Below are 19,403 nucleotides of genomic sequence, written 5' to 3'. Positions count from 1 at the left end.
TGTCCACAGGCCATCAGGTTAGGGCTCTGGATGACTTGTCGAGTGATATTATCACCATGAAACAGCCTCCCCAATGGACGTAAACAGTGTCTGTACCCTCGTATCACCCACAGTAGTTTTTAGGCTGTAACCCTGACATGGTCTCGAATCAGATCCCCAAAGTTCACATTTTAACTGGGAAACGGCAGGAACAGATTGAAACGGGGTTACTTTTGTCCCTGGATTCAGTTCCCACTGCAGACAGATCAGTTACATTTACAATCGAAACTTGAGAGTGAACAAGGTCAATGCAATAATATGGAAAATGTAAATGATACCACTCATAATTGGAGCATATATCCCGAATGAATACCGATTTCAGGTTTATTCCCGAGAGAGGTCATACTCAGAAAATGTCATTGACATTGAAATGATTGTGTTTTATCCACCTCATTATTTACATCAGAGTCAAAGTTGCTGATGTAATGTGTTTGTTCAGGTGAGTAAAACTAATAGCAATGATCTGGGGTATAACGTGTCAGTGGACACTTATTCCCTGCATAAATCAGGACCTATTGGAATCGATCAGCTCAGAGTGCCTGGTGGAGCTGTGGATTCCAGGTTAACAGAAGTCTCTGCTTCTCACATAAATGGGATATCCAGTAATCATTCAGTTCATATCCATTTACTATCCTGTACTTGCAGCAATTGGAGTTCCTGGTAAGCCTGTATCTCAGCTGTTCATGGTGTCAATCGATGTTAACTGTCCTGCTGTACTCGGTATTTTTTCTCACTGTATGTGTTGCACAGCCACCTGTTCTTTTCCAGAAATGTACTGATGGAATCTCCTCATTGTCTACTCTTTCAGTCTTGCAGGAGTAGTATTATGTCTTTAATGTTATTGGTTTTGGTAACCATGGCATTGTTACTGGATTATTCTGTATATTGAGAGCATTCAAATCAAGCATCTCAGCTGGGATCAAGAATCAGACCATCAGGAGCTTTTAACAGTTTCATGATGTGGATCTAACCCGTCCTGGAATATTTTTATGATTTTTTTTCAGTGGTTGATAATGAGACATCTCACGGTCTCAGTGTTACAAGGGGACAGCACAATATCCTCCCTCCAAAATAACATGGCTCAGTTTAACTGGGATTTCAATTTGCATATTGGTTATCACTGTTATCAAATATTATTTCATTCTGTGTGTGTCTCACGCTGCTTCAGATGTCTGGCTACTGAACTGAGTTTGCTGCTGACTCTTTCACATCTCCTTCTCTGCTTCACTGTGGACCCTTCACTGTCACTGGACGACATTGAAAAATAGAAAGTATTGATGTGATGTTTTATTGGTTTGCACTCGATCAGTTGGAATCAAGAGTCTTTCCATTTATCTGTAGATTATCAGCTGCAGCGCTGATGTTGATGTTTTATTAAGTAAACAATCCCACATTCGAAAGGATTACTTTATAATTCCAGGAGAAGGAATTTCAATGATGGTGAGGTTTGTCTGGAAGAAGCTTTCGATCTTGTTTATTCCATGCATTGCAGATGAAGTGAAGAGTTTAGGTGAACAGGTGGAGACTTGAGTTTCTGTAGATACATTAAATTATTCAGCGCAGTTTCACCATTGAACAAACTGCCTCACAGAATACAATCATTGAACCTGGGGCAGGTGATCAGAAGACAGGGGCAGAATGTTAGGAATAATCTGTGTGTGAACAGTCACATTAAGTAGCAGTTTGCAGAGTGTGACTACTCCAGAGAAATAGGGAAGGAGAAAAGGAGCAGGGAGAACAAAATCGAGGGTAAGAGATGAGCAGAAGTAAAGAGAAATAGAAAGAAGCAGCAGTGTGAATAATTCACTACCATAAAGTGCTGGAATTGCCAGAACATTTAGTGAGAGAAACCGGGATTTGAGGATGTCTGTTGTCAGATTGTGTTCATTTTCCTGTTGGACTTGATCCTCTGTATTGATTTCTGTCAGGTCCTCATTTTGATTTGGAGAAAGTTCCTATTCCTAACTTAGTGACTGAATGAACAGAATAGAATCAGTTCTTCACTGTTTTTTTTATTCATTCATTGAATGTGGGCGTCACTGGACAGGCCAGCATTGATTGCCCATCCCTAGTTGCCCTTGAGAAGGTGGTGGTGAGCTGCCTTCCTGAACCGCCGCAGTCCAAGTCAGGTAGGTACACCCACAGTGCTGTTACGAAGGGTTTTCAGGATTTTGACCAAGTGACAGAGAAGGAACGGTGATATAGTTCCAACTCAGGATGGTGTGTGACTTGGAGGGGAACTTGCAGGTGGTGGTGGTCCCATGCATCTGTTGCTCTTGTCCTTCGGGGTGGTAGAGGACGCGGGTTCGGAAGTTGCTGTCGAAGGAGCCTTGGTGCGTTTCTGCAGTGCATCTTTTAGATGGTACACACTGCTGCTACTGCACGTCGGTGGTGAAGGGAGTGATTGTTTGTGGATGGGGTGCCAATCAAGCGGGCTGCTTTGTCCTGGATGGTGTCGAGCTTCTTGAGTGTTATTGGAGCTGCACCCATCCAGTCAAGTGAAGAGTATTCCATCACACTCCTGAATTGTGCCTTGTAGATCGTGGACAGGCTTTGTGGAGTCAGGAGGTGAGTTATTCTCCTCAGGATTCCGAGCCTCTGATCTGCTCTTGCAGCCATAGTATTTATATGACGACTCCAGTTCAGTTTCTGGTCAATGGTAGCCCCGAGGATGCTGATCATGGGGAACTCAGCGATGGTAATGCCATTAAAAGTCAAGAGGATATGGTTAGATTCTCTCCTGTTGGGGATGGTCATTGCCTGGCACTTTGGCGCAAATGTTGCTTGCCACTTATCAGTCCAAGTCTGGATATTGTCCAGGTCTTGCTGCATTTCTATGCATGTTAATGCATTATTTAAATACTGCACTTTAAAATCTCTGTGACTGCTGAATTCAATAGAAAGCGAGGCTGATATCAGAAATATATTTAAATTTATATTTAATTGCCTGTACAAACTAAATATATTGACTACATTTTATAAGCAATGAACTGTTCTACAACACCAGTAACCACTGAGATTATTATTTGAATGTATTAATAGAGTAGTATTACTGGGATCTATAGATTAGATTTCCTCTAACACTCTGCTGCAGTCTCTCCCTGAAAATCTCAGCCTCTCCTCTCACTGGATTGAAACCTCAGTCTCCGCATCCATTGCTTCAGTTTATCCACTTTCCCAAACCATCTGCTCCAGTCTCCCATCCTGATCCAACATGTCCTTTTCCTTCTCTCCCTCCCAATCTCACTCGCTGGCTCCACCTCCAGCTGCCTCGAGCAACCTGATAGGAATACAGGAACATAGGAGCAGGAGGAGGCCATTCAGCCCTTCGAGCCTGCTCCACCATTCTAGATCATGGCTGATATTCAAACTCAGCACTGAAGTTTTCAGCCTTTTCCCATTTGGTAAAAGCCGCTGTTGGTTCTCCGAACCCAGAGCAACAAACCAGCTACACATCCCGCTCTCCCCAAAGCATCCCAACCAATAGTCTGGAGACAAATTCTCAGTTAGCCCATTGGATTCCATCTCTGTAAAACCCCTTCTCATTTCCTGCTGACACTGCATCCTCACTCAGTACTTCCAGTGGATCCGGTGCTGACTTTAGTCACTTTCTGTATCAATTTCCCAATTCATTATTAATAATTGTGTTTTGAAACATTTCACTGTGACAAAGCACTGCTCAGATCAGTGAATCAGTTTTCACTGCTCGATGCAGCAACAAAGCTGGAAATGTCAGCCCAGACCCTGTCAAACTGCTGCTTTGTCTCCAGGTCTGATCAGTAATTTCTCTGCTTCCTTTTCTCTCTTCCAGTTAACTTGGTGGCGATTGTGATCCTGTCCAGAGGAAAGTGCGGCCTCTCCAAATGTATCACTGTCTACCTGGTGGGAATGGCAGTGTCTGATTCCCTCGTCGTTATCACTGATCCCATATTGTACAGGATTGTTTTAATTTATTTCCCATATTCATTCCTAAGAATTACTCCTCTGTGTTCGATCATTAAGGTTCTGCTTTTTGCATCCACAGTTGTTTCTGTCTGGCTCACAGTCACTTTCACCTTTGATAGATTTGTGACCATTTGTTGTGAGAAGCTGAAAGCAAAATTTTGCAGTGAGAAAACAGCGGCTGTGGTTGCAGGAACAGTGAGTGTGCTGGGCTGTTTACAGTCTCTCCCCTGGTACTTTACACAGGAACAAGATTACATTATTGATAATGTTCCCATGGGTTGTGTCCATAAACTGAGCTTCTTTACTTCCCCCATATGGGGGGCATTTCAATTGTTTCACCTCATTTTAACCCCTTGTGTCCCGATCTTTCTGATGTTGCTGCTCAATGTTCTGACTGTCAGACGGATTTTATTCTCCAGTAAAGTCCGCAGGGGATTCCGGCACCACAGCAATGGAGAGAATCACAAGGAATCGCAGGAAATCAATTATTTTACTCTTCAGTATATCTGGCAGTTTTATACTATTATGGGTCACCCGGGTTGTGTTTATCATTTATAGGCGAATTGCAGATATTCAGTATTATTCCTCCTACACTGACCATCTCTTTATCACAGATCAAACATCAAAGATGCTGCAGCTTCTCAGTTCCTGCACCAACACATGTATTTACACTGTGACCCAGAGTAAATTCAGACAGGAATTGGAGAAGGCGGTGAAATACCCTTTCAATCTCATTGTTAAATTAGTGAAATCATAGAAAGTGCTGAAGGGTTTCAAATACTGGAATTAAATCCCATTCCGCCCCCCCCACCCCGCCCCGCTCCACCACCCTCCACACCCCCCAACCCCCCACACCCGCCTTTGTGATTATTTGACCGGCGCCATCTTTAGTCATGGCAGCTGCCTGAACGAGGCAGTCCATGACGTTTTGTGGAACAGGCTACATGTGCGCATGTCAACAAAGGCAGCCAGTGGTCAAAGTTGCAAATCACAGTGATTGAAGAGGTGAGAGGGGGCAGAAACTGCAGTGAGACAGGGACACCAGTAGATGGAGATGGTGAGAGGGGGACTGTAACTGCAGTGAGACAGGGACAGCAGCAGATGGAGATGGTGAGAGGGGGACAGTAACTGCAGTTAATCAGGGAATCCAGCAGATGGACATGGTGAGAGAGGGACAGTAACTGCATTGAAACAGGGACACCAGCAGATGGAGATGGTGAGAGGAGGACAGTAACTGCAGTGGAGTGGGTCACCAACAGATGAAGATGGTTAGAGGGGGACAGTAACTGCAGTGAGACAGGACAGCAGCAGATGGGAATGGTGAGGGGGTGTCAGTAACTGCAGTGAGACAGGGACACCAGTAGATGGCGACAGTGAGAGGGGGCAGAAACTGCTGTGAGGCAGGGACACCAGCAGATGGATATGGTGAGAGGGGGACAGTAACTGCAGTGAGACAGTGATACCAGCAGATGGAGATGGTGAGAGGGGGACAGTAATTGCAGAGAGACAGGGACACCAGCAGATGGACATGGTGAGAGAGGGACAGTAACTGCAGTGAGACAGAGTAACCAGCAGATGGAGATAGTGAGAGGAGGACAGTAACTGCAGTGAGACAGGGACACCAGTAGATGGAGATGGTGAGAGGGGGTCAGTAACTGCAGTGAGACAGGGACACCAGTAGATGGCGAAGGAGAGTGGGGGCAGAAACAGCAGTGAGACAGGGACACCAGTAGATGGCGACGGTGAGAGGGGGACAGTAACTGCAGTGAGACAGGGACACCAGCAGATGAAGATGGTGAGAAAGGGGCAGTAACTGCAGTGAGAGAGGGACACCAGCAGATGGAGATGGTGAGAGGGGAATAGGAACTGCAGTGAGACAGGGACACCAGCAGATGGTGATGGTGAGAGGGGGACAGTAATTGCAGCTGGACAGGAACACCAGCAGATGGAGATAATGCGAGGGGACAGTAACTGCAGTGACACATGGACACCAGCAGATGGATAACATGAGAGGGGACAGTAACCGCAGTGAGAGAGGGGCACCAGCAGATGCAGATGGTGAGAGGGGGACAGTAACTGCAGTGAGAGAGGGACACCAGCAGATGGAGATGGTGACAGGGGCAGAAATTGCAGTGAAACAGGTACAGCTGCAGATGGAGATAGTGATAGAGGGACAGTAACTGCAGTGAGACAGGGACACCAGCAGATGGAGATGGTGAGAGTGGACTGCAACTGCAGTGAGGCAGAGACACCAGCAGATGGAGATAGTGAGCCATTGCTGATTGGCGATTCTGTGTTCCTTCGAGGTTGAAAGTTTCCACAAATTTGAGGAATATACTTTATGTAAACTTGAGATGCTGATTAAAATAATTTCACCGCAACTTTTGTTAAATGGCTATTTTCCTACTATGTGAACACTTGTAACATTAACCTCATTCCTGTTTGGAAAATTATTTTGTGTGATTAAAGGTAATGCATAAATAAAACAGCAGGATCAAATAAAACTCAAACAATCATGTATAAATAAAAACACTGTATATGATATAAAAGCACTCTATATAAGTTGTGTTGAGTTCTTCGTCACTTACGTTATTGACATCTCTTTGTCTCACTTCTCTTTCAATGCTGGTATCTACTATATCTAACTAAGATTAATTGAAGTTTTGATCCAATTGTCTTTTGAAAGTTAAAATTGAATCTGCTTTCAGACACATGTCAGACAGTGAATTTCAGACCCGAGCAACTCCCTGCCTATTTGTTTCTCCCCTCTGCTAATGTAAACAGTCTCTCCTCACGTCTCCAAACTGCGGGAGAGATTTTGAATACAATTAATTTCTCCAGGACAGCAGCTGCAGAGGAGCTGGAACCTCCTGAATGCGGACAATCGATGGGCAAAAATCATCTCTGAATTCCCAGGAGTGCAGAGGAAAGAAACAGTCAAGAAGCAAATGGAAACAAAGTGACACTTTATTACAGCAGCAAAAACTCTTTGTCAGAATATGGAGGTCGTTATCGCTGAGATTTATATATACTGGAGGTGAAAAGTGGAAGATCTTTAAAACAATTTGTGTTAAATGGCCATTTTCCTGTTTGGTAAACCCTTGTAATAATAAAGTGATAAATGTAACGTTGTTTTTCGAATAATTACAGGCTAATACATAAATACTGCAGCATCAAATAAAGACAAACAATCATTGACAAATATAACTGTCAATATGGGTCAGAATTGTTGTCTGAAATGTCACCAGTTGTAAAAGCTCACTTGGCTGCATTCGTAATCCAGAGGAGCTGAATTTGAAATTTTTGCATGTTATGATCACTTTTGCATCGATGATGCTCCAGGGAAAGTGATCAGAGCATGCTAGAATTTCAAATTCAGTTTGATGGCGAGAAGCTGGAGTCATACAAGAGCGTTCTGGGCATGAGGACAGATTTGGCCCAAGTGGACTGGGCAGGAAGACTACAAGATAGGACAGTTGACAAGCCGTGGCAGAACTTTAAGGAGATATTCAGTTTATCCCAACGAAAATATATTTAAGAGAGGAAGAAAGATTCTAGGAGTTGGAATGAAAATCCATAGCTGAGCAAGGAGGTTAAGGATAACATAAATACAAAGACGAAGGCATACCAAATTGCAAAGGCTAGTGGCAGGCTGGAAGATTGGGAAACTTTTAAAGATCAACAAAGGGTTAGTAATAATGTAATACAAAGTGCTAAGGTAAATTAGGAAAGAAAACTAGCGCAAAATAAAAAAACGATAGCAAAAGCATCTATCAGCATATAAAAGGGAAGAGAGCAGCTAAAGTGAATGGTGGTCCGTTGGAGGAGGAGACTGAGGAGAAAATAGAAGGTAACACAGAAATGGCAGAGACACTAAATCTGTATTTTGCTTCAGTTTTCACGGTGGAGGACACTAGTACCATCTCAATAGTATCAGGTAATGCAGAGGTTATAGAACAAAGAACAAAGAACAGTACAGCACAGGAACGGGCCATTCGGCCCTCCAAGCCAGCGCCGATCTTGATGACAGTCTAAACTAAAACTTTCTGCACTTCCGGGGACCATATCCCTCTATTCCTATCCTGTTCATATATTTGTCAAGATGCCTCTTAAATGTCGCTATCGTACCTGCATCCACCACCTCCCCCGGCAGCAAGTTCCAGGAACTCACCACCCTCTGTGTAAAGAACTTTCCTCGCACATCCCCTCTAAACTTTCCCCTCACACCTTAAACCTATGTCGCCTAGTAACTGACTCTGTCACCCTGGGAAAAAGCGTCTGACTATCCACTCTGTCCATGCCACTTATTACTTTGTAAACCTCGATCATGTCGCCCCTCCACCTCCGTCGTTCCAGTGAAAACAATCCGAGTTTATACAACCTCTCCTCATAGATAATGCCCTCCAGACCAGGCAACCTCCTGGTAAATCTCTTCTGTACCCTCTCCAAAGCCTCTACGTCCTTCTGGTAGTGTGACGTTAAGAATTGTACGCAATATTCTAAGTGTGGCCGAACTCCGGTTCTGTACAGCTGCAGCATGACTTGACAATTTCGATACTCCATTCCCCGAACGCTGAAGGCAAGCATGAAGCATTCCTTCTTGACTTCATGTCCACATGTGTTTCCACTTTCAGTGACCTGTGGACCTGTACGCCCAGATCTCTCTGCCTGTCAATACTCTTAAGGGTTCTGCCATTTACTGTATACATCCCACCTGTATTAGATCTTCCAAAATGCATTACCTCACATTGGTCCGTATTAAACTCCATCTGCCATTTCTCAGTCCAAGTCTCCAACCGATCTATATCCTGCTGTATCCTCTGACAATCCTCATCACTATCCGCAACTCCACCAAACTTTGTGTCGTCTGCAAACGTACTAATCAGACCAGTTACATTTTCCTCCAAATCATTTATATCTACTACAAACAGCAAAGGTCCCAGTACTGATCCCTGTGGAACACCACTAGTCACAGCCCTCCATTCAGAAAAGCACCCTTCCACTGCTACCCTCTGTCTTCTATGAGAGAGCCAGTTCTGTATCCATCTTGCCAGCTCACCTCTGATCCTGTGTGAATTCACCTGTTGTACCAGTCTACCATGAGGGGCCTTGTCAAAGGCTTTACTGAAGTACATGTAGACAACAGCCACTGCCCTTCCTTCATCAATCATCTTCGTCACTTCCTCAAAGAGCTCAATCAAGTTAGTGAGACGCGACCACCCACTTCACAAAACCATGCTGCCTCTCGCTAATAAGTTCATCTGTTTCCAAATGGGAGCAAATCCTGTCACGAAGAATCCTCTCTAATAATTTCCCTACCACTGACGTGAATCTCACCGGCCTATAATTTCCTGGATTATCCTTGCTACCCTTCTTATACAAAGGAACAACGTTGGCTATTCTCCAGTCCTCTGGGACCTCACCTGTAGCCAATGTGAATACAAAAATTTCTGTCAAGGCCCCAACAATTTCCTCCCTTGCAGCCCTCAGTATTCTGGGGTAGTCCCATCAGGCCCTGGGGACATATCTCCCTTAATGCTTTGCAAGACGCCCAACACCTCCTCCATTTTGATATCGACATGACCCAGACTATCTACACTTCCTGCCCTAGACTCATCATCCAGCAAGTCCTTCCATTTGGTGAACACTGATGCAAAGTACTCATTTAGTACCTCGCCCATTTCCTCTGGCTCCACAAATAGATTCACTCCGCTGTCCATGAGTGGGCCAACCCTTTCCCTGGTAACCCTCTTTCTATTTATATACGTATAAAAACCTTGGGATTCTCCTTAATCCTGTTTGCCGATGTCTTTTCATGACCCCTTTTAGCCCTACTGACTCCTTGCTTAAGTTCCTTCCTACCTTCCTTATATTTCTCGAGGGTTTCGTCTCTTCCCAGCCTTCTAGCCCTTACGAATGCTTTCTTTTCCTTTTTGACTAGACTCACAATGTCCCACGTTATCCAAGGTTCCCGAAACTTGCCAAACATATCCTTCATCGTCACAGGAACATGCCGTCCTGCATTCTAATCACCTGACGTTTGAAAGACTCCCACATGTCAGATGTCGATTTACCCTCAAACAGCCGCCCCCGATCTAAATTCTTCAGTTCCTGCCTATTATTGTTATAATTAGCCTTCCCCCAATTTAGCACCTTCACCCGAGGACTACTCTTATCCTTATCCATAAGTACCTTCAAACGTATGGAATTATGGTCAGTGTTCCGGTGATGCTCCCCTACTGAGACTTCGAACACCTGGCCGGGCTCATTCCCCAATAACTGGTCCAGTACGGCACCATCCCTTGTTGGACTGTCTACATATTGTTTCAAGAAGCTCTCCAGGATGCTCCTTACAAATTCTGCCCCAACCAAACCCCTAGCACTAAGTGAGTCCCAGTCAATATCGGGGAAGTTAAAATCACCCACCACTACAACACTGTTTCCAAACTCTGTCTACATGTCTGCTCCTCTACCTCGCGCCAGCTGTTGGGAGGCCTGTAGTAAACCCCCAACATCGTGACTGCACCTTTCCTATTCCTGAGCTCCACCCATATTGCCTCGCTGCACGACCCCTCCGAGGTGTCCTCCCACAGTTCAGCTGTGATATTTTCCTTAACCAGCAATGCAACTCCCCCACCCCTTTTACATCCCCCTCTATCCCGCCTGAAGCTTCGAAATCCTGGAACGTTTAGCTGCCAATCCTGTCCTTCCCTCACCCAAGTCTCTGTAATAGCAACAACATCATAGTTCCAAGTACTAATCCAAGCTGCCTTACCTGTTATACTTCTCGCATTGAAACAAATCCAGTTCAGACCACCAGTCCCGCTCTGCTCCACAACATCTCCCTGCCTGCTATTCTTCTTAGGCTTACTGGCCTTATTGACAAGTTCCCTCTTATTTATTTCACTTGCTGTCCTACTGCTCTGGTTCCCACCACCCACACCCACCCCCCGCCACACTAGTTTAAACCCTCCCGAGTGACGCTAACAAACCTCGCAGCCAGGATATTTGTGCCCCTCCAGTTTAGATGCAACCTGTCCTTCTTGTACAGGTCCCATATGTCCCTGAAGAGATCCCAAAGGTCCAGATATCTGAAACACTCCCTTTTACACCAGCTGTTCAGCCACGTGTTTAGCTGCACTATCTTTCCATTTCTAGCCTACCTGGCACGTGACATAGGGAGTGATCCCGAGATTACAACCCTCGAGAACCTGTTTTTTAAATTACTACCTAACTCCCTAAACTCCCCCTGCAGGGCCTCATCACTCTTCCTGCCTATGTCATTGGTACCGATGTGTACCACAACCTCTGGCTGTTCACCCTCCCCCTTCAGAATGCCCTCTGTCCGTTCAGAGACATCCTTGCCCCTGGCACCAGGGAGGCAACATACCTTCCTGGAGTCTCTTTCACGTCGACAGAAGCGCCTATCTGTGCCCCTGACTATAGAGTCCACTATAACTCTTGCTCTTCTGCGCTTTGTCCCTCCCTGCTGAATAACAGTGCCAGCCATGGTGCCACTTATCTGGCTGCTGCTGTTTTCCCCTGATAGGCCATCCCCCCCAACAGTATCCAAAACGGTATACTTGTTGGAGAGGGGGATAGCCACAGTGGATTCCTGCACTGACTGCCTGCCCCTTCTAGCGGTCACCCATCTATCTGCCTGCAACTTGGGTGTAACCACTTCTCTAAAACTCCTGTCTATGACGCTTTCCGCCACCTGCATGCGACTAAGTGCATCCAGTTGCCGCTCCAACCGATCCATGCGGTCTGTGAGGAGCTGCAACTGGGTACACTTTCTGCAGATGTAGTCACCCGGAACGCTGGAAGCGTCACGGACTTCGAAACATCTCACAGGTGAAGCACTTCACCCCTCTAACTGTCAATTAGTTAATTGATACAAAATAAATAAATACTTATTAAATCCTTACTAAATTATGATACACTTCACTATGTGGTCTCTAGTGCCAGATTTCTACAATAAATATTAAATGTTGTCTAAATACAGTAATCTCCTCCCTCTGGTTTAGTTATTCTACTTGTTAATTAGTGTTTTCATCAATTTTTATCAGTTTTATTTTCAAATTCGGTACAGATTCCCTACCAGCCAATCAGGTCACAGCTTTCCTGTGACGTCACTTTTTCAGTTTTTTTCCCACCGGAGGGAACTCACCGCTCTGGAACTCCACCCGCCGAGTCTGTTCCGAGAATCTCCGAGGTAAGTTTTACATACTTACCGCTCTGGAACTCCGCCCTCCGAGTACATGGAATTGTGATATTATAGCTATTATGGAAACATGGTTGAGGGATGGGCAGGGCTGGCAGCTCAATGATCCGGGGTACTGATGCTTCCGACGTGAGGTGGAGTTAAGACAGGAGGGTCAGTTGCACTATTGATTAGGGAGGACATCACGGCAGTACTGACAGAGGATATCCCGGGAGTGGGGCGGGGGGGGGGGGGATGTCCAGTGAGGCCACCTGGGTAGAACTGAGAAATAAGAACGGGGTGATCACATTGATGGGATTATACTATAGACCCCCGAATCGTTAGAGGCAATTGGAGGAGCATACATGCAGGGAAATAACAGGTTGGTGTAGGAATTATAGAGCTGTAATTGTAGGTGATTTTAACTTCCCCAATATTGACTGGGACTGCCTTAGTGCTAGGGATAAAATGGGGACGAATTTGTTAAGTGTGTCCAGGATAGTTGTCTGAGGCAGTATGTGGATGGCCCTACTAGAGAAGGGGCTACACTCGACCTCCTCTTCGGAAATAAGGATGGGCAGGAAATATGTTTGATGTGTCAGTGGGGTTGCACTTTGGGACCAGTGACCATAACTCTATTAGCTTCAAGATAGTTATGGAAAAGGATAGGACTGGTCCTCAGGTTGAAGTCCGAAATTGGGGAAAGGCTAGTTTCCATGGCATCAGACAGGAACTCTCAAAAGTTGAATGGGAGAGGCTGTTTACAGGTAAAGGGACGTCTGGCAAATGTCAGGTTTTTAAAAATGAGATAGGAAGAGTTCAGGGCCGGCATGTTCCTGTTAGATTGAAGGGCAAGGCTGGCAAGTTTTGGGGAACCTTGCTTGACAAGGGATATTGAGGGTCTGGTCAGGACAAAGAAGGAGGCATATGTCTGGTATAGGCTACTGGGTTCAAGCGAGTCCCTCGAGGAGTATAGGGGATGTAGGAGTACAATTAAGAAGAAATTAGGATGGCGAAAATGGGCCATAAGTTTTCCCTTGCAGTTAAGATAAAGCAGAATCCTAAAAGGTTCTATAAGCAGATTAATAGTAGAAGAGAAGCTAGGGAGAGAGTCAGTCCTCTTAAGGATCACTGTGGTAACCTATGTGAGGAGCCAAGGGAATTGGGCGAGGTCTTATAATGAATAATTCTGATCTGTATTTACCGTGGAGAAGGTCCTGGAAGATAGATAGTGAGTTCGTGGTGGTGGTGGTTGGGGCGGGGGGTGGGGGGGGGGGAGGGGTGGCGGGTGGACTGCGATATCCTGGAGCATACCAACATTACAAAGGAGAAGGTGTTGGAGGTTTTGAAGCACATTAAGGTGGATAAATCCACAGGGCCTGACCAGGTGTACGCTAGCATGCTGTGGGAGGAGATTGCTGGGGCTCTGGCAGAGATTTCTGTATCATCGTTAGCAACGGGTGAGGTACCGGAAGACTGGAGAATAGCTAATGTTGTGCATTTATTGGAGAAGGGCAGTAGGGATAAGCCAGGGAACTACAGGCCAATGAGCCTTATATCAGTGGTGGGAAAGTTATTGGAAGGGATTGTGAGAGACAGGATGTATATGCATTTGGAAAGGCAAGGTCTGATTGGGGATAGTCAGCATGGCTTTGTGCGTGGGAAATCATGTCTCACGAATTTGATTGAATTTTTTTGAGGAGGTCACCAAGATGATTGACGAGGGCAGGGCGATGGACGTTGTCTGCATGGACTTTAGCAAGGCCTTTGACAAGGTCTCGCATGGTAGCCTGGTCCGGAAAGTACGAACACATCGGATCCAGGGTGAGCTAGTCAATTAGATACAAAATTGGCTTGGTGAGAGGAGGAAGAGGGTGGTAGTGGATGGTTGTTTTTCAGATTGGAGGCCGGTGACCAGTGGTGTGCCTTAGGGATCGGTGCTGGGCCATCTGTTGTTTGCCATGTATATTAATGACTTGGATGTGAACGTAGAGGGCATGATTAGTAAGTTTGCAGATGACACCAAAATTGGTGGTACAGTGGACAGTGAAGAACGTTGTCTAAGATTACAACAGGCTACAGATCAACTGGGAAAGTGGGCAAGGGGTTAGCAAATGGAATTTAACGCAGAAAATTTTGAAGTAATGGATTTTAGGATGTTAAATCATGGCAGGACATTTGCAGTGAATGGCAGGGACCTGGAGAGTGTTGTTCAGCAAAGAGATCTTGGGGTGCAAGTAGATAGTTCCCTGAAAGTGGAAACACGGGTAGACATGGTGGTGAAGAAGGCGTATGGCATGCTTGCCTTCATTGGCCGAGACATTGAGTACAGGAGTTGGGACATCATGTTACAGTTGTACATAACGTTAGTTAGGCCGCATTTGGAGTACTGTGCGCAGTTTTGTTCACCGCACTTCAGGAAAGATGTGATTAAGCTAGAGAAGGTGCAGAAAGGATTCACAAGGTTGTTGCCTGGCTTGGAGTGCTTGTGTTATAAACATATATTGGATAGACTGGGTCTGTTTTCCCTGGAGGGAAGGAGGCTGAGAGGGGACATGATAGAGGTATATAAAATTATGAGAGGCAAAGATAGGGTTGATAGCCAGTGTCTGTTTCCCATGGTAGGGATGACTAAAACTAGAGGGCATAGTCTTAAGGTGAGAGGGAGGAGGTTTAAAGGGGATCAAAGAGGGATAATTTTCACACAAAGAATAGTGGGTATCTGGAATAAATAGCCAAAGGTGGTGGTGGAGACAGGAGCAGCAGCAACATTTAAGAGGCATCAGGACAGGTACTTGAATGAGAAAGGAATGGAGGGATATGGAATTAATGCAGGCAGGTGGGATTAGTATAGATAGGCATTATGTTCGGCATGGATGCGGTGGACTGAAGGGCCTCTTTCTATGCTGTACGATTCTATGACTCTATTGATTGCAGTATTCCAACTCCACTATCTGACACAAATAGCAGACAGCTCCACAAGATGGGAATGTCTGAATGGAAACAGGTTTTGATCCCAAGCCGCTGCACATGTCAAACACTAGCTTATTTTTTGCCTAAAATACGATATTTACCTGATAGATTTCCATCCCAGATATTACGCTGTAATACATTAAAATGCAGCGAAAATATGATTGGGCATTGTTTCAAATACTGGAACACTTCAGGGTACTTTGCAATCCGGGGAAAATGACTGAAGGAGGAAGAGACATAGAACCATAGAAACATCGAAAATAGAAGCAGGAAAAGGCCATTCGGTCTGCCATTCAATACGATCATGGCTGATTGTCCAAGCTCAGTATCCTGTTCCCGCTTTCTCCCCATATCCCTTGATTCCTTTAACCCTAAGAACTATATCTAACTCTATCTTGAATATATGTAATGATTTGGCCTCAACTGCTTTCTGTGATAGAGAATTCCACAGGTTCACCACTGTCTGGGTCAAGAAATCCCTCCTCATCTCAGTCCTAAATAGCTTGCCACATATCCTTAGATTGTGAGCCCTGGTTCTGAACTGCCCCGCCATCAGGAACCTCTTTTCTGCATCTAGTCTGTCCAATCCTGTTCGAATTTTGTAGCTTTCAATGAGATCTCCTCTCATTCTTCTAAACTCTGGCGAATACAAGCCTATTCGACCCAATCTCTCTTCATACGTCAGTATTGCTCTCCCAGGAACCAGTCTTGTGAACCTTCGCTGCACTCCCTCCATAGCAAGTACAGCCTTTCTCAGATAAGGAGGCCAAATCTGCAAACAATACTCATGATGTGGTCTCACCAAGGCCGTTTAAAATAGCAGCAAGACATCCTTACTCCTTTACTAGAATCCCCTCGCTATGAAGGCCAACATAGCATTTGCCTTCATCACTGTCTGCTGTACCTGCATGCTTACTTTCAGCTAATGGTGCATAGGGACACCTAGGTCTCGCAGCACCTCGCCTTTCCCAGTCTATCGCCGTTCAGATAATAATCTGCCTTTCTGTTTTGCCACTATAGTGGATAGCCTTACATTTATCAACAATATACTGCAGCTGCCGTGTATTTGCCCACTCTCACACAACATGCCCATATCACACTGGAACGTCTCTGCATCCTCCGCACAGATGACACTCCCACCCAGCTTTGTGTCATCTGCAAAGTTGGATATATTACATTTAATTCCCTCATCTGGATCATTAATATATATTGTGAATAGCTGGGGTCCTAGCATTGATCCCAGCTGTACCACACTAGTCACTATCTGCCGCTTGGAAAATGAACCTTTTATTCCTACGCTTTGTTTCCTGTCTGCCAACCAGTTCTCTTTCCATGTCAGTACCTTACCCACAATCCAATTTTCTTTAATTTTGCACGCTAATCTCTTATGTGGGACACTATCGAAAACCTTCTGAAAGTCCAAATGCACCACATCCACTGGTTCTCCCTTATCTAATATACCAGGTACATCCTCAAAAAAATCCAGTAGATTTGTTAAGCATGGTTTCATTGAGAGAGATAAGGCACTGAAACAGGCCCTTCGGCCCACCGAGTCTGTGCCGGTCATCCTTTTTCCCTTTCCTAAATCCATGTCGACTTTGTCTGATCATGTCATTGTTTTCCAAGTGCTCTGCTATAACATCTTTTATGAAGGATAAAGAGAAACAGCGAATGATTCAGAGACAGTGGCAGAACAGAACAGCAAAAGAGACAGTGAGAGAGGTATCCAGAGAAAGGAAAGGAACAGGATTATAGAGAAATACTGGTAGGGAGTGAGGGAGATGCACGGAAAGAGACCGGTAGAAAAAACGAGGATGCAGAACAGAGTGAGGGAGAGATGTGCAAAGAGAATGAAAGAGAGAGAGAAAGACAGCCAAAGTGTCTGAGAGAGAAAGACAACAAAAGAGTGAAAGAGAGCACAAGAGTACGAGAGGCATTGTGCAATAGAGAGAAAGACAAAAACATACAGGGATGAAGAATGAGAGCGGGAAAGAGAGAGCGAGAGTGAGATGGAGTGGGAGTGATTCATATGGAGCATGACAGAAAAAGAGATGGAATGAGTGAGACATACTGACACAGGTAAGGAGCAAGACAGACAGAGAGAGGGAGATAGAGAGAGAGATCAAGTAAGGTCGAAGGAGTGAGAATGAAGCAGACAGGGAGTTAGAGAGAGATACAGACAAGGAGTGAGAGGGATAGGGTGAGAGTGACACAGACAGGGAAAGGCAGAGAGGGTAAGACATGAAATGAGAGAGAGACAGAGAGAGAGTGAAGTAAGAAAGACAGAACCTGAGGGAAAAAAGACAGAGTCAGGGACTCTGTGTGTGGGAGAGAAAGAGAGAGAGAAAGAGAGAGCGAGAGATGGTGAGGGAGTGAATGAGACAGACAGATCATGGGAGAGAGAGAAATACAGGGAATGAGAGACAGAATGAGAGGAGGAGCGAGCCAGAAATAAAAAGAACGTGAGCGATACAGAAAGGGAATAAACATGTTAGAATGAGAGAGAAAGAGAGAGAGAGAGAGATGGAGCTGCATTTATGCAATGTGAGGGTTGAGTTGTGAGTGGTATTAACTTGTGTCATTGGGTCCTGTTTATTTCCCCGTACCAGTGTGGAGCCTGTGAGCGTCATCAGATATTTTCAAACTGCAGTAATGTTCTCGACAAGGGTTTTTCGTTTTCACATCAGATTTCTTGGTCAAACTAGTTCTGTGCTGAATTGTCCTGGAGCAACATGTCAATGGAGAGGCACAAGCGAACAGATTGAAAGACATTCCATCATGTTAGAGACTCATGAGGTGAAGCAAACAGCTGACCTGCGATGATTCTGGCTGGATGAGGTCCCAATCCCAACCCCCCTTTTACTCAATCGGCTTCTCCAGAGTAAAGGACATCTTTGTCAGTCCGGGGTGTGTGTGTGAGTTGTGTGCTTTTAATGTCTCTCTATCTCAGTCTCGACTGCCTTTAATACTGGCTTTAGAACCTGAATTTGTTGTAATGAGATATTTCTGACTGATTATCTGTGTGACTGCGAGAGCAAGCTCTGGGATCTTCATGTACCTTATTTTATCATTATCTTGATTTCATTTGCCCAATTTGGTTTCCCACTCCTATTTTCCTTTTCTGTTACAACTGTAATGACAAGATACAAAGACAGTGAGAGCGTTTTGTGATAGGCAGGTTATTAGACAGGATCTTCCTCCTCATTGGACAGAGACCTTCACCCTGAGGCAGCATCCAATAGGAAGCTGTGTGTGTGTGTGTGTGGCTGTTTATTACTTTGGGGGTGAATTTCCTTTCCAGGACCCTGGTTTCTGACGCCTTGCTTACATTTGTACCAGTTGGTTTGCAGCCCTTGATTTTTAAAGCTGTTTAAAGCTTTTTCAGTTTAGTACTGGTCTTTCAATGTGACACAGACATGTTATCCATGATACAGGAAATGGACTGTTCGTCCTCAGAGAGGATGCTGAATTCTTCAATGAGAACCCGTGTGAAGGTTTCTTATAATTCCAGAATAATGCTTCTGTTTCAGGCGATGACATGAACTCAATGGTTTAGAGATATGCACAGCATCCTTTTTTAAATTGAGCTCGATCTGTAGTGGTCACGTTAAGTGAGATGTGTTCTTGGACGTGATTTTATGTGATATACAGACCTGCCATTTTAAGTGGCATGCACTGCGGACATTTGAAGTGATATTTTTTGCGGGCTTTTTTCGTTATGTTCACTGCAGTGAATTAACGTGGTGTTCATGGCAGGTATTTTCACTCATCAGCACTGTGGACAATTTAAGTGATCTGTTCTGTCGGCATTTAAGTGGTGTATGCTATGACTATTTAAAGTTGTATTCATGTTGTTGAGTTCAAGAGATATTTGCTGTCGCTATTTTCAGTGATATGTGCAGAGGCCATTTTATCTCATATGCACAGGAACCATTTTAAATGACATTTATTGTGGCCATTCCAGAAGAAATGTTGCTGTGGCTGGTTTACATGATATTTGCTGCAGCCATTTAAATGATAGGAAAGAATTATATGGAGGAAAGCCATGCATTTAGAATGCCACTTCACAACTACTGAACGTCCCAAAGTGTTTAACATCCTATGAAGTATTTCTGAAGTGGGGTCACTATTGCAATGTGGAAAGCACAGTTGCCAATTTGAGCACCGCAACATATTACAAACAGCAATATGGAAATAACCAGATCATCCTTTTGTGTCACGCTGATTCAGGAACAAATATTGG

Source organism: Heterodontus francisci, chromosome 21 (genome assembly GCF_036365525.1).
Source record: "Heterodontus francisci isolate sHetFra1 chromosome 21, sHetFra1.hap1, whole genome shotgun sequence".
Taxonomy (NCBI): Eukaryota; Metazoa; Chordata; class Chondrichthyes; order Heterodontiformes; family Heterodontidae; genus Heterodontus; species Heterodontus francisci.
Note: the sequence above shows the minus strand (reverse complement) of the source record.